This window comes from Eurosta solidaginis, chromosome 5, assembly GCF_040869045.1.
Source record: "Eurosta solidaginis isolate ZX-2024a chromosome 5, ASM4086904v1, whole genome shotgun sequence".
Lineage (NCBI taxonomy): Eukaryota > Metazoa > Arthropoda > Insecta > Diptera > Tephritidae > Eurosta > Eurosta solidaginis.
In genome coordinates, this window is record NC_090323.1 from 3,292,253 (window position 1) to 3,308,225 (window position 15,973).

A 15,973-nucleotide genomic window follows, 5' to 3' on the forward strand; every position below is an offset into this window, starting at 1 on the left:
TCTGTGTCCCAAATTTCATCAAAATCCGTGTAGCCATTCTGGCGTGATTCAGTCGCAAAGACGAAAAAATATAATAATTAAATTATAACTGTTCCTAGGGGGCGGGGACCACGCCCCTTTTCAAAAATATATAGTTAGTAGATCCTTCTAGACTATTGGCTATATGTGTGCAAAATTTCATCCAAATCGGTCCAGCCGTTTTTGCGTGATTGAGTCACAAAGACAAACGTCTGGACAAACATCCAAACATCCAAACATCCAAACATCTTCACATCCAAACTTTGCCATTTATACTATATATTAGATATATTAGATTAGATATTAGATTTGCAAGGATGCTCTGCATAACACGACATTTGTAAAGAAGCATCAGCACTCAAAGCGACAATTATTTGCATTCCCTTTTTCGCTTTTGTGTTCTTCGTTATTACAGCAGCAACAAATTGAAAACGGAAATGCCACTTTTGTGCAGTAAATCGCATCTAGAAATTGCTAGGCAGACACAACACATATGAAAAACGCAAACGATTGAAGAAGAAGTGTTAGCTCTCCTTTTGTTTTTGTTACCAGAAATATCTATAAAGGTATGCATACACATGTATTGAAGCTTTTGCGTGTGAAAGAGATGCTTCTTTGGTCAAATAATTGCAATTTATTTAATAAAATATGCGCATATTGCATGCCATAAATTTAATGAAGGAATTAGGGCACGAGAATATTTATCATGTGGCAAGATAGATGTGTTTTAATTAGCGAGTTTGATTTTGAACTACTAATTAGGATCATAGATCATATTTGCTTCGTATACAATCAGTTGTGTGGAAGGTCAACCTTTATGAGCATCCGGTTCAAAAAAAAGCCTCGCTTCACGTTTTTATAACTTCTTTAGACAAGTACGTTAGCTACGCGAAAAATTGGCGGTAAAGCCTACATATCGCTATTGAACTGCCGAATTCTGTTTTCTACCCCTCGATATTGCAGCCGCCGCGGTATAATAGTAGAGTGTTAAAACTACTACACCGAAGGTCCTGGGTTATTCATTTCTTTTATCCACCGATATTTGAACACAAAATTGAGTGGAGTTTTGATCTGATTTTGCTTTGTTAATATAATGATTATAAAAAAAAAACCAGATTCAAGAGGTATACGAGTTAACACAAAAAGATCACCCAATAAGTAAGTGGTACAGAACCGTTCTTATAAACTTTTTAATAGGTGAACTAAATATTCTGTTAGCGACTTGTATGCAAAATCTAAGCAATAAAGATTAGTTGGATACTAAAAACCACAGCTTGTCTGCGATTGGTTTTCTACACCTGCAAAATGAACAAATAAACTTGGACTGACAGCAACCAGAATATAATGGACTTTCTATTCAATTTGTCTATGAAAAACACACTCAGGATCACATCCACAGTAACAGGACACTCGCCATTGGGTCTACATGCGGAAAGAGTGGGAAGCCACTTCAAGGACAGGACTAAGAACAATAGGTTAAGAATTTTAACCAGCTCTCCATTTAAGGGTGATATTAAGATGTATGTGTTTTGATCTACCTAAATAGTTTGAGTAAAAAATACCCCGGGTATATTAAGTAACCCGTTCCAGGACAATGTACATCACAAAAGTGGCTAGTGCGCTATTTTGGCACGGTTGCTACCGTAAAACAAAAATCAACCAACTAGCACATGTTCTGCTTCTAATAAAGTTTTTTCCTATGTTTTAGAAGTAAATCCTCCCTAGCTACGCTGTGATTTAGTCTAGCATGAATAGGATTTCAAAGTAGTCGAGGGCATTGTATAGTATTTCCCTCTGCTGATTCTTCTCCATCTGTTTCTTCTTTTTCTTTGTAATAATCATCCCAAACAAGCACCAAAAGACACAAGGAAAGATAGACGTCGAAAAGCTTCAATCACAACAGACTGCCAATGATTTCGCAACTCGACTCTCACACCTGCTCTCGGAGGGCACAACTCATCCTGAAGGAATACAGGAGCAGTGGGAGCATATCTCCAAAGCACTTCGTACTGCCGCCGAGCAAAAAATTGGTTACCGACGGCCACGAAAACACAACTGGTATGATGAAGAATGCCGCGTTGCAACCGAAAGAAAAGATGCTGCCTACAGGGCTACGTTAAAAGCGAGCGCGACAAGAGGAGTGTGTGAACGCTATCGTGAGTTGAAAAGGGAAGCGAGACGCCTTTTCAGGAAGAAAAAAGCAGAAGCAGAAAGGCGTGAGTGCGAGGAGCTTGAGCTGCTAGCCACCAGGAATAACGCCCGAAAATTCTACCAAAAAATACGGCGACAGACGGAAGGTTTTAAGACCGGGGCAAACTCCTGTAGGAATGAAAACGGCGACCTTGTAACTGATGTCCAGAGAGTGCTTAGATTATGGAGGGAGCACTTCTCTGCTCTCCTAAATGGAGGCAGCAATTCACCGCGCAGAGATGAAGAACCCGATCCCGCAATCGATGATGATGGAATATATGTCCCCCCGCCCGATTATGACGAAGTTAGAATAGCAATAACCAGATTGAAAAACAACAAAGCCGTGGGCGCTGATGGATTGCCTGCGGAGCTATTCAAGTTCGGCGGCGAGGAGTTGGTAAGGCGCATGCAGCAGCTTCTTAGCAAAATATGGGCGGACGAAAGCATGCCCGACGGTTGGAATCTAAGTGTTCTTTGCCCAGTCCACAAGAAGGGGGATACTGCAAAATGCACCAACTATCGTGGAATCAGCCTTCTTAATATCGCATATAAGGTCCTTTCAAGTGTATTGTGCGAAAGATTGAAGCCCACCGTGAACCGGCTGATTGGACCTTATCAGTGCGGCTTCAGACCTGGTAAATCTACCATCGACCAGATTTTCACAATGCGCCAAATCTTGGAAAAAACCCTGAAAAGAGAATCGACACACATCACCTCTTCGTCGACTTTAAAGCCGCCTTCGACAGCACGAAAAGGAGCTGCCTTTATGCCGCTATGTCTGAATTTGGTTTCCCCGCAAAACTTATACGGCTGTGCAAAATGACGTTGAGCAACACCATCAGCTCAGTCAGAATTGGGAAGGACCTCTCCGAGCCGTTCGAAACTAAACGAGGTTTCAGACAGGGTGACCCCCTATCGTGCGATTTCTTTAATTTGATGCTTGAGAAAATTTTACTAGCTGCAGAACTTAACCGCACTGGAACAATATACTATAAAAGCGTGCAATTACTGGCATATGCTGATGACATTGATATCATCGGTCTAAACACCCGCGCTGTTAGTTCTGCTTACTCCAAGCTGGAAAAAGAAGCGGTAAAGATGGGTTTGATGGTAAATGAGGACAAAACGAAGTACCTGCTGTCATCGAGCAAAGAGTCAGCGCATATGCGCCTTGGCAACCACGCTACTGTTGGCAGCCATAATTTCGAAATAGTAAAAGACTTCGTTTATTTGGGAACCAGCATCAACACTAGCAACAACATCAGCACTGAAATCCAGCGAAGAATCAATCTTGCCAATAAATGCTACTTTGGACTAGGTAGGCAATTGAAAAGTAAAGTCCTCTCTCGGCGAACGAAAATCATACTCTACAAGTCACTTATCGTACCCGTCCTGCTATATGGGGCAGAAGCAAGGACCATGACAACAGCAGATGAAGCGGCTTTGGGAGTGTTCGAGAGAAAAGTTCTTCGAAAGATTTATGGACCTCTACGCGTTGGCGATGGCGAGTACCGAAGAAGATTTAATGATGAGCTGTACGAGCTATACGCAGACATCAACATAGTCCAGCGAATTAAAACGCAGCGGCTGCGCTGGCTAGGCCATGTTATGCGAATGAAAGATGATGCTCCGGCCAAGAAAGTGTTTCTATCGGAACCCGCCTATGGAAGCAGAGGTAGAGGGCGGCCTCCACTCCGTTGGAAGGACCAGGTGGAAAACGATTTAAACTCCCTTGGTGTGACCAATTGGCGCCGGTTGGCGGAGCGAAGGAGCGACTGGCGCGCCTTGTTGGACGGCCATAACCGTTTAGACGGTTAAGCGCCAATTAAGTAAGTAAGTAAGTAATCATCCCATTTTAAATTTCTCTTCAAATACCCTAAATCTTACACTTTTTTCTTTTCCTTCCTCTTTTTATTTTTCTTTTCCAGTTTTCTTTCTCTGCATCTTTGTTGCTGTTTTTCGCTCTCTCCCTTCCACTTTAAGTGACTCTCATCCTTCAAAATTTCTCTCCCACTCCTTCAATAATTTAGTATTCAACGCCCTTTCTCTTCCCCGGCTTTCTAATCTCCGTCGCATCCCTTCTTTGGTTTTCCACAATCTCATACATTTCTGCCTCCTGTCCCTTTCCCTTTTCTGTCATTACAATATGCAATTGTTTTACTTGAACCCTTCCTCTACAATCATCTTCCACTTTCTTTCTCTTTCTGTTCCCCTTTCCTTTTATATTCCTCTTGTTCTTGCTCTCGATCTTCCCTTCCTCTCTCCCTCTCTCTCTCTTCCTGCCTTCACACCATTCCTATCACTAGCCGTTCCACTCTCTATTTCTTTTTCACTTCCTTCCATTTTCATCCGCTTTTCCTTTAATTTTGCTTTTCTCCCTTTTTCATCCCTTATTCCCATGTCCTGTTCATCTTCTCTATGCTCAAGATCTTTCTATCTCATCTTTGCCTTCCTTTCTCCATATCCCTCTTCCTCTCCTACTCATCTCCCTCATAAATACATACATATATAAGACCACTATCCTGCTTATATTTTTTTTGTTTTTTTTTTTTTTTTTGATCTCGGACGTTGTGGCAGCGCACTGCCCTCAAGTGGCCCGATGAAACCAGGCTAATCCTGTTTTTGGTTTTTTTTTTAATTCGTACATACTTTTTTTTTTCCACGGATACTATTTTAAAAATAATTTCCTTCCTCTCCTTTCTCTACTTAAACCGATGGATGCCACAATATAAATAGTAAACCAATGAAACGAATTTATATGTTTGCTCTTGCCTTACAGTTATAAAGCGTATTAGCAGTAGTCATTGGAAGAGCTTAAGCAAATTACCTAATAAGTTTAGCTCAATCGTTGAAGTAAGCGACACGTTGCTTTTGAGCTCACATTGCTTCAAATTTTGCTACTAGTTATCTCATTTTGTTGTTATTAATTGCATTTTGTATGATATTTTGCTAATTACCACTTTCTTAGCTTGGCTATAATTATAAGCCAAATAATACAATTATGCCCGCAAAGCATGGATGAAACGATTCCGGTAGCCAATATTTTTGGCCTGAGGGTCAATTCAAATGATGGGGCTCATCAAAAGTAAACAACAGTTACTCCCATAGCCAAGGCAAACAATATTATTAATTTAAAAGCTAGGCTAATTAAAAAATAATGAGAGATATTGAAAGATGGATAACATTTATTACATACATACATAAAAAGATGCATAAATATATCATTAACAAGCTTCTGTTTCACTTTTACTCGTTTTTTATTCACCTCAATAAACAACCAGCCTCACCTTTGTATCGTCTAAGCTTCAGCCGCTGATAGTAACACGCAGACGCGAGTCATTTAAGCTGTAGCTTTTTAAAACGCTTCATAAAAGTAGAGTTTTTTCATGCGTTTGTACACAAATCAATATTCAGCTAGATTTTTTTGAATGTTAAATGCTGTGGGCTGGTCTAACCCAAATTCTTGCAATCAGTTAATTATGCCATTCGAAAGTTTGCTTTCCACGAGTCACCAATTGAGACATATGAATGTATGTATGTACGTAAATCGTAAAGCAAAGTTACAAAATCTGCGGTTATTCTTTCAACAATTCAAAGTAAAGCATATTCAAAGGCAAATAAAAAGTTATTCTCTTTACTTTATTCACGCTGTGAAAGCTCGCAGTTGTTGAAACTGGTTTTTATTCTCGACTGTAACTACGATTTGAAATCTTAGGAATTTTAATTTGTTTTTTCAACTATGCAAGTGGTGCGAAAAGCATCTTTTTTTTTTAATACTAATTCAAATGCATAATCTTAGTTATATTAGCTTGATTAATCGCTTACGTGTGTAAGCGGGCATACATAATTATTTATGTGTCTGCATAAGGGTATATACGAGTAATACTATTGTTGAAGTGTTTGTCCGCTTAAGAGTGTTGGCATTTACATAAACCGATAAACTATTTAATAATTTTAATTATTAATGCGTCCATTTGTCAATACAAAACAGCAAAAAAGATGTTAATATATTTATGGAAATTAAGCTTGATTTATCTGTAGATTAATTAGTTCCATTTGTGTTTATGTTTTTGTTAAAAGAAGCCGCGTTTAGTCGAAATGAATTCAAAAGGCTAATTAATGGGGAGGAAAGCATGAAACCATAAGCTATATGTAGGCATGTTTTCTAACAAGAATTTTGTATGATCAACATTCTGAAGCAGCTATCTTGTTATTGTAGCGATGAACACACTTCTCGAATTTTTGGGGAGTGTTATGGATGCTGATGGTACTTTTTCCCGATATAGATGCGGTACATTTCCATAACAAGCACCATTAAGGTATAAGTCCCACCATCTTGGAAACGATTTAGTATGACCACATTGAACCTCCTAAGCCAGGTAGGTGCGGTTAGTAATTGGGTTGGGGAAGCTATGAATAGCGCTGGCATTCCTTAGAGTAAATAGGGTATTTTAGTCACCTATTACGACAGACATAACTGCCGCAGTTATAATCTGAGCCCACTTAACTGCTATAGTCAAGCATCCATCGTTCCCAAAAGTCTTCTCTACCTCGGAGCATAATCTTATAAACTAGTTATTTTGGTGGATCTATCAAAAAAAATCGCAAAACCACAATTTTTTTATTTGTACGAGTTCTGCTTAAACTAAAACTTTTCACAAAGTGGGGGGACTATTGACATTTTTCGCCGCTTATTTCAATCTAAAACAGACGCCACTGAACATAGATACATATATGTATTTTTAGTAAAAACTAACTGTTGGAAAAATGTTAAAAAATTCATAAATTTCAAAATGCGAAAAATTAAACATATTTACAATAGAAATACTTTTTTTGTATTTATTTTGGGTTAATATTTAGTTTTTTGTTGGAATTTTTTAAAATTTATCCTGTAACTAAAGCCCTTTTTTCCATATTAGTTAGACCGATATTAGAATACGGATCAATAGTCAAGTTCATGCAGATAGGCTAGAGTCAATACAGAAGCAATCTTTACTTTTTTTTTAAGGAATTTTTATTGGGACTCTAGGTATAATCTTCCATCTTATACTACTCGCTTAACCCTTTCGCTACATCTTTTTATTGCGCCATTCACAAAATTTAAATTTTTGTCTGAGTATTTGTTTTAGCACCAATAACAATACAAATACATTTTTTTTGGAAATTTTTTTTGTTAAGTGCTATTTTTTTATGTTGCCATATGGTAACAAATGTTTTGTATGGTAAAGAAAATCAGTATTTTTTTGGTTTTTCAATAAAGGTTCGTACGTTTGTTAAAATTTGGTTCAACATCACAATTTTAATTTCTTTATAAATCAAGAGTTCTAAAAAGCTTAGCATAAAACGTAATACAGAAAACTAGAGCTATATAAATTACTTAAAATAATACATAGCAAAGAAATATCTTACCAAGCGCTTAGTCGCTGCAGTGATAGTCCTTAAATCAATCCCTATCCCCGTTGGGTAGACATAGGTGAACCGAACACTTTAAACATTTGTATATGGAAAATTCGGAACATCCTTTTAATTTGCATCTGTTTTTTTCTCAGTGTTCTCCACCTAATTCATCCATCATATCGGATAGAAATTGATGGTGCTGTTTCATATCTCTTACGAGAAGTTGATGTTGATATCGATGTTTTCATTCAAAGAGACTTTTGGCTGTCCACGTTTGAGAGAACATACGTCCTTATTTGCTTGCGCTAGCAGTCCATCAGCAATGTCGTTGCGAACCTGAAGCAGACCCATGTGTTTCTGCCTTTGGCTTTTATTATTACCCTCATGATCCTTCCTGTATTCCAGCCATGAGTTGAATTTGGCCAGGTCAATAAAGTGGTCAAATAATTTAAATGTCCATTTCCTTGACCGGTATCGATATTCAATACAACGAAAGAAGAAAGTCTACTTTATCAACTCCTACCATGTTCTTGTCATACACAACCACAATGTTTGGCTGAGCTATTTCAACTTTCCTCTTTTCATTTCAAAGAAAAATCAATGCACATTTTTAAGCGGTTCTACGCCATATATTGCTGAAATCAATCGGACAATACGTCCATCAAGCCATCTTATGACATAAAGATTGTCCTTCCTTTCCATGTGGTAATCAAAACTACTTCTACCTTCCTTTTTAGTTCCTTTTCAGACTTCAAAGGCACTTTACTACACCAATTTCCTCTGACATATTTTGACGAAATGCCGGATTATCTGTGGTTGCTTTTCAGTATGTATCCAATCTGGGATAACCAATTGTACCAATAATAATCGCCAAACCAAGAAACTTAAAAAATTCTTCCTCGTTAGTTAAATGATCGACCGCCTTTTAAAAGAGAGGATTGGTTTGTCGCCTGCAATACTTCTTCAAAAAATCTACAGTGAAGTACCCCAAAAAGTACTGTACTGGAAGTTTTAAATCGTTACTTGAACAATTCTCAGGAAACACAGCTTGAGGAGGAGCCCACGAAGTCTTTTTCCATCGAAAGTCATTAACTTACTATTAACTTACATTAACTACCTTGACGAGAAAGCTCCTCCATCATGAAAGTTTCATTAGTGTCAAACGACCCAAATAAAAACTCTAATATTTCTTCCGATTTAGAATCCTCAAAATCTGACAGATCTGAGTCCTCAAAATTCTCCAAAATCTTGTCTATAACTCTGTCCCTTATTTTTCTTGCCATATTTGAAAATATTTTTCCGCAAGAGCACGTCTCTATGCTACCAGTTTCAATCGCAAATATATTTCTCCTGTAATCTAATGCAAGTTAACACCTTACGGGAAATTTGTTGCCATATGGCAAGAAGGTTAGTTTTAAAAATTGGCACGACTTTTAAAGCTTCGCGCGAAAAAATATTTATATGCCAAACGACAGAGTGGACATTTTTCAACATATGTACTTTATTCAAAAATTGTTGAAAACATTTGCCAAAAATACCTCAAAAATTTAAAAATTCAAAACACAAATTTCCGAGGAAAGTGCTATATGCCAGAAGCCTTTCTTTAAAAATGTTATATTACCGATATTTAATGGGCGATTATAATTTATTTTATTTCAATTTAATCACCAAACTTCAATTTTTGAAAATGTATACGAAAAAAGTTGATAATTTTTACAAGAGAGTGTTAAGGGCCTTTAAAAAATTTACTGTTGCCATATGGCAACAATATCGCGAAAGGGTTAAAGCTTATCAATCTTCCAACTCTTGCAAGTCGTAGGGAAATACTAGGCGTATTATTCATGTCTAAACTACTGAATGGACTGACTTCTAACCCCTTTCTTTTAAACGAAATAAACTTCAATGTCCCATTACGAGTGTCAAGACAATACAAATCTCTTCTTTTGAAGCAGTGCAGAAATAATTTCGAATTAAATGAACCTTTTCAGTGTTTGTGTCATGATTTTAACTCTTATTCGAACTCGTTTGATATCACAGAATCACTTTTTACTATAAAGAAAACTGTCCCATCCTATCTTAACTCGTAACAAAATAAAAAAAAAATTATAATTGTATATAAAATGTTCACTTATTTAACAATGTAGTATATGTATTATTTGTATTATTTCCAACTATTATGTATAATACTCAGCTGATGATATTTATTCTGTAGCTGAGCATTTTTAGATCTCAACGCTTAACAAACCTCCGCCTATCAACAACTCGGCAAAGACAAAATCTGTGCGTGATGCGGATGCGCCCCTCGTGTCGGTTGGGCGGGCTTTGGAGGGTATTGATATGTTGGGTTTATTATTATTAATTCAAAACCAAATTTAATTTTTCTTCTATTAACTAGTTCGAGAAAAATTGGAAGAACGTGGCATGAAGACGGAAAAAGCAACAGCAAAAACAACAAATTATATAACTCCAAAGAGTTTAAGGCCCAGATTTTCTTTCGATATGCGTCGTGCTCTATTAGATTTTTCAACAAATTGGTGGGACTAGACCTTGAAGTTTTACATAGACCCCGAACGGCATCTGCAGGGCACACTAGTTTTCACTGAGAAGCTTTTCAAAGCAAAATCACTGCAAAGCGGCGATCATGGTTAATTTGTAAAAACAAAGTTTTCTTCGCTTACGCGTTTTGATGAGTTCTTTCGCCTTCATCAGGGGCAATATTTATATAAGTTATAACATAAAATAATAGGGGTATTCTCTCTGTCTAGAATCCATAGAAAACGTAAAAATTTTCTATTTTACTGTCAAAATTTTCTGCACGCAAGAACAAAATATATTTATGAAAAATTTGTGAATTTTCCGCAACCATCACTCAATGAGGGTACTCACATTATAGCGAAATTCCCACGGACCCCCTATTATCCTACTCTAACTTAACCTAGGTTAAGTAATGGTGCTTAGATATATAAAATAGTAATTAAACAGGCGTTTTGTGCTCTACACGAATTTAAAATAATTTCCTATTTGCATGCAAAATATGAGCGCAATTGTGCCATTGAATAAAGAACCCCAGCCTAATGGTACACACCTATGAAACTTTCGGCTAACCGAACTGCGTTTTTCCCCTTGAACTCTTTTACTAAACCAACATGTTTTCTACTATAACCATTGGATGCTCCGAACAAAAATTGAACTGGAGTATTTGAAAAGTAGAAATCTTGGCTATTGATTCGTTTACTAGAAATAGCGAGTTCGTAATAAACGGCTACATCTCATCGTCAACAATATAACTAAATTGTTGGTGTTGTTGTAAACAAAAAGATTCCGCTGACATTCATATCCGGCAAAAAATCGACACGCCTTGGTTCTAGCATCTTGCCTTTTGGTACTGACACGACTGTCGCGGTGACGACTTGGTTAACTCAAGGTCCTTGAATTTAAGTTACCGCTTACGACAATTATGCCTTACCGTGGGTAAAACTTAACTCCTTTACCCGCTGCCGTTACATGATTGCTTCAATGTCCTCGGAGATTTTCGAGCCCGAAAATTTCTTAGAGTTTATGAAAAAAATTATTTTTGTTTTTTACGTTAGGAATGCTACTTCTTTGCAATGGTGTGTCACAAAGTTAAGTGTCATATGGTCATCAAGAATGCTAAAGAGGCCAGAGCACTCGAGCTACTTCTTTAATCTATAAATCTTATAAAATAAAGTCGCTAAATGTCATGTACGCACATAATTTCACACAGAATGCTCCCATTTTTAAACGGTCTTTTACATTTGAAAGCTTAGCTACGTGAGATGGTACAATTAATATAATTTGAAGGTATATATTATAGGGACGTGGCAAATTGCCAAAATGTAGTAAAAAAAAATTTTTGTTTACACAGCTATAACTCATAAATGGATGGGTGAATTTAAAAAATTCTACTTTTCATTAAAACTTTGAAATATTTACCTTCGATCAAAAAAATTTACCTTGCATCAAAAAAAAAAATACTTGATTCCTTTCTTATATCAGCCAAATTGTTTAAACAAAAGTAACATTTTTACCAAAAAATGCATGTGTGGGTGTTGTTCGCTGTGAACTGTGATCGGTAATTGCTTTTGAGTGAGGCATGATGCGACACATACATAGGCACATATAAAGCATTCGCTGCGTTATTTAACTTCGGGCGTATGTTTATAGGTATGTATGGATTTACATCACTACACAGTATAAAAAAATCGCTTTTTCTGTCCCTGCGTACCTTTGAATGCTTAAATATTTAAAAATACGCAACGGATTTTGATGCGCTTTTTTTAATAGATAATGAGTGATTGAAGAGGAAGGAACGGATGAACATATTTGGCTGAAAATTGGTGGAGGGGTAGCTCAGAACCAGCAGACAGACATAGGATAATTTGTATCCCATTCTGGCTATGGTCTTGAGATCAAAACGTGGACCTGGGTAATCCTGGGATATGTTTGTACAATATGGGTATCAAATTGAAGCTGTTGATGAGTACTTTAGTACAGAGTAATTTTTATACCGCTGGGTGACTAGGGTCGCAAGATATAGGCCAAAACCTGTACCCGGATACCCCTAGAATGTGTGTGTAATACGGATATTAAGTGCAAGCTGTTGCTGAGAGCTTTAAAGTAATTTTCATTGTGATATTAAGAAAAAGTGAGGAGGGGGGGGGGGGGGGGGCAGAGTTAGACGGAAAAGCTTATTAAAATGTATGAAGATATACCAAATTTAGGGCAGAACGTCTGTCGGGTCTGCTAGTTTGTTATATATATGAAGGTCACAAATGCTGCTATGATTGTGCATATGTAGGCTACTAGTTGTAGCAAGAATTCATATCCCAACTCCCGCTTCGTTAACACTCCCCAGAAATTTCAAAAAGTCTTTTTGTGTATACCCTCTCTTCCCTAGTTACTCTCTCACCTCAAAACGGTTTTGAAAGAAGAAGTTACACCCAAAAAGTCGCCACGAGTGAAGAACTCTTAACATACCAACATGAATTTTTTAACTAATTTTTGTCTAGTGAAGTTTGTTTCTTAAGTCTTTTGTAAAGTGTTTTGTAATAGTTGACATACATTCAAATTTATGAGCTTTAAAGAAATATTACTTAACTATGAAAATAAATAAAACTTTATATTTATTAGCTATTGAGTAGTTACCTTCATGCTAACGAAACGGCAGCGAAAATTCATAAAAGAGTCCGTAAATAAACGAAGAGCGTCTGTCAGCTGCAATGATGGGCAAAAATTCACGCTATATCATTGACACTAGAAGTTACAAGCAAGCGATTTGGATACGGAAGCATGGGTTTTTGGGTAGGTTTTTCATATTGGTGTTATTAGTATTTAAAATACACTATCCATAATGGTGTATTAGTAATAATATTTTATGGTTTTGCTATTTAATTTTAATCTAACTTTTAATACCAATTGCCGTTATTGCCAGCTGTGCTATTAATTTGCTTTAATGAATTGCGATGCAGTTTAGGGGCCCCACCCTAAAATTGGGCCTTTTTTGTTGAGTGAGGTATCAAAAGACGCGTATTCATGTCTAGATTAAGAATCCGGAAGCGGAAGTTAACTTTTTTTACCCGTTCAAAAGATATTAATGAAAAACCGAAAAAGACCCGGGGGTACTTCCGAAACCGGGGGTGGGATCCATAGTATTTTTGCGCAGAACACCTTTCTGCGTTGGCGGCCTTCGGCCGCGCTTATAAAAGATAACCCTGGGCTACGCCTTGCCAAGTTCGGGTGTGTGGTATAACCGTGGCTACCACCACGGTGATGCACAATTTTTTTTGTGGGTACAATACAACAACAACCACATGAAAATCGCCAACTTCAACTGCAAATATCTCCGGACAGAGATAAAATTTTTCTTTTTCGCCTTCGGATTATTGTTCTCGAGATTAATACGCGTCTTTTGATGCCTCAATCGAAAATCTTGGCCCAACTTTAGGGTGGGGCCCCTAAACTGCACTACTACCTTCGGGTTTACTTTCTCTTTTTGTTTAATAACACACAAGCTTTTTTATTTAACCGTATAAATTATATAGCACGTGTTATTTAATTGAAAGCAACAACAAGTGTAATCACAATAAACAACTTCAACCAATTCACATTAAACACTTTAAAAATTTTAATCATTTGATTACGTGAAATAACAAATGCCACATTTTCAATTGAAAATTTTGTTTGCAACATTTTTATCGTCACAAAAAATACCGACCGTCTACTTTCGACCGTTAATCCATTATGTTGCAAATACTTGTTTAGTGCTAGCAACACAAAATTCCAACAACAATGCCGCACAGATGCATAGATTTTGCTTATCTCTTTTCAATTTATTGCTTTGCTGAAAAACCTCTTCTCCCTTGCTTCGCCGAAATTTCGCATAATTTTTCGATCGCACACTTTTTTGTTGCTTCACTCTTTACACTTACAAGCACTTAGCATTTCCATATACATAGATAGCCAAAAGAAAACTGAAATAAAAATGTGATTCTTGTATGTCTGTGTAAGCTCATTCCTAGTCAAACTTTTTTTTGTTTTCAACACGGGTTCAAAAAATCAGTGCAAAAATTTTACGCCGCAGTAATCCGCAAAATTGTTCTGTTGCTCACAAAAGCCGACACGCAACTGTTGCCTGGCCAGTTGCAGAGTCAACAACAAACTCAAAAATATTACAAGCGCTCAAATTATTCACACTAACTACAGCAACAACAACCACATACTTATACACAATGACTGTAAAAAGCACTCAATTGCGATGTGACTACCAGCTGGCGAGGCGAAGAAGTAAAGACAGCTAAAGCATGAGAACCAAAAACAGCAATTGGGGAAGGCAGGATTTGGTACTGAAAATTGTTTGGTATTTCATTGTTGTGGCCGGATTTTGTTATGTGCTTGAGGTGGCTGCGCGGAAGTATGAGTGTCCCCATTGAGCACGTTTCAAGTCAGTTTTTACTTGACCAATTGAGTGGAGTTATAGTGTTTTGTAAATGTAAAAGTTAAAGGCACAAATTATTAAAATTATTTAATGGGATAACATATTTGCTCATGGTACAAGGGGAATGAAGCAAATTATGCGTACCTCGTTACATAATTTCCTACAAGTAACTACTTCACCAAACAGTTAGAAGAGCATTAAGACAATAAGGAGAATAAAGAAGAGATAAAAGGAAAAAAAGATAGGGAATAATAGAGGAAAGGAAAGAGGAATTGTACAAGAAAATGGGCACAAAATGATAATGATAATGACGACGATAGTAAATTATGATGCTGATAATGGTGGTAAGAGGCTACTGAAATCCACACACCCGAAGGTTCGATGGGCCGAAAAATCGTTACCGAGACAATCGAGCTAGTATCTGATGGTGCCAAAACCCGAGCTTTACATATTCATATCTGGCAAAGGACTGTCTACATCCGCCCCTAGTAGTTCCCGTTGAACATTGGAACGAAAATTCTCAAATATTGATTTTCGTTATTTTTTATCATTTGGAAAATTTTTTTCAAAAAATTGTTTATTATTCGAAAGACCGGTGCATCATTAGACATTTCTTAGTCAACCACGCTACACCGCCCACTTCCATCACTAAAGAGTGACATTCTTACCAATCTCAAGAAATCCATAATTCGCTGATATTCCACTGACACTTGTCAAATCACTAAGAAAACTTGGGCCGAACACAACACGAAGAGAGCAGAGTTTCTAATGAAAATGTCTAGAAAAGAGATATTCTGAATCAGATCGAGAACACTGGCCGTTTGGGCGGCCATTGGAGAGAACGGGAATCCCCTTAACGACATGTATTAAAGACGAACATGAGGTCCATAGCTCTAGCATCTTTGTGCTGCCTGACCTAGGGGTGGTATCAAAATGCTACATGTTAATTTACGCTCTTCTTACTGATTATTGGGAGTAGAATGTGTATGAAGAATGGCACAAAGAGCGCTATTTGGGCGCTTCAGTTCCCTCTGTCTTGATTCCGTTTTGCTACCAACGGTCATTTGAGGTACTTAAAGAGCTTTTGAAGTTTTCACAGAAATTTTAGTTCTCAAAATTTAGTGGCAGTTATATGGGTTTGGCGCCGGCCGTGGAGTGGTGGTAGCGTGCTTGGTCTGCCACACTGAAGATCCTGGGTTTACGCCCCTGGAAAAGCAACAACAAAATTTTAGAAACAAGGATATCCAATTACAGGAAAGTTTTTTTTAGCGGAGTCGCTCCTAGGCAGTAATTTGGCAAGCACTCCGAATGTATTTCTGCCATGAAAAGCGTCTCAGTAAAAACTCATATGCCTTGCTGAAGCCGTTCGGAGTCGGCATAAAACATGTAGGTGCAGTTATGTCAATTTTGAAG

At 37.3% G+C, this 15,973-nt stretch overlaps 1 protein-coding gene across 3 annotated transcripts in view; it reads right to left on the minus strand.

The window, feature by feature from the left end:
- LOC137254472 (ankyrin repeat and BTB/POZ domain-containing protein 2) overlaps positions 1-14,219 on the minus strand; it is a 173,463-nt gene extending 159,244 nt beyond the window's left edge. The window contains exons 1-2 of one of the 3 annotated variants that reach the window (XM_067792165.1): positions 14,055-14,219; positions 12,772-13,062 (exon numbers count right to left, since the gene is read on the minus strand). The gene's annotated coding sequence lies outside the window, so the exon portion shown is untranslated. Of the gene's footprint in view, positions 1-12,771; positions 13,122-13,597 lie in introns of all 3 variants that reach the window. The other 2 variants (XM_067792166.1, XM_067792164.1) reach the window with 2 other exon arrangements.
- Positions 14,220-15,973: the final 1,754 nt, after the last annotated feature.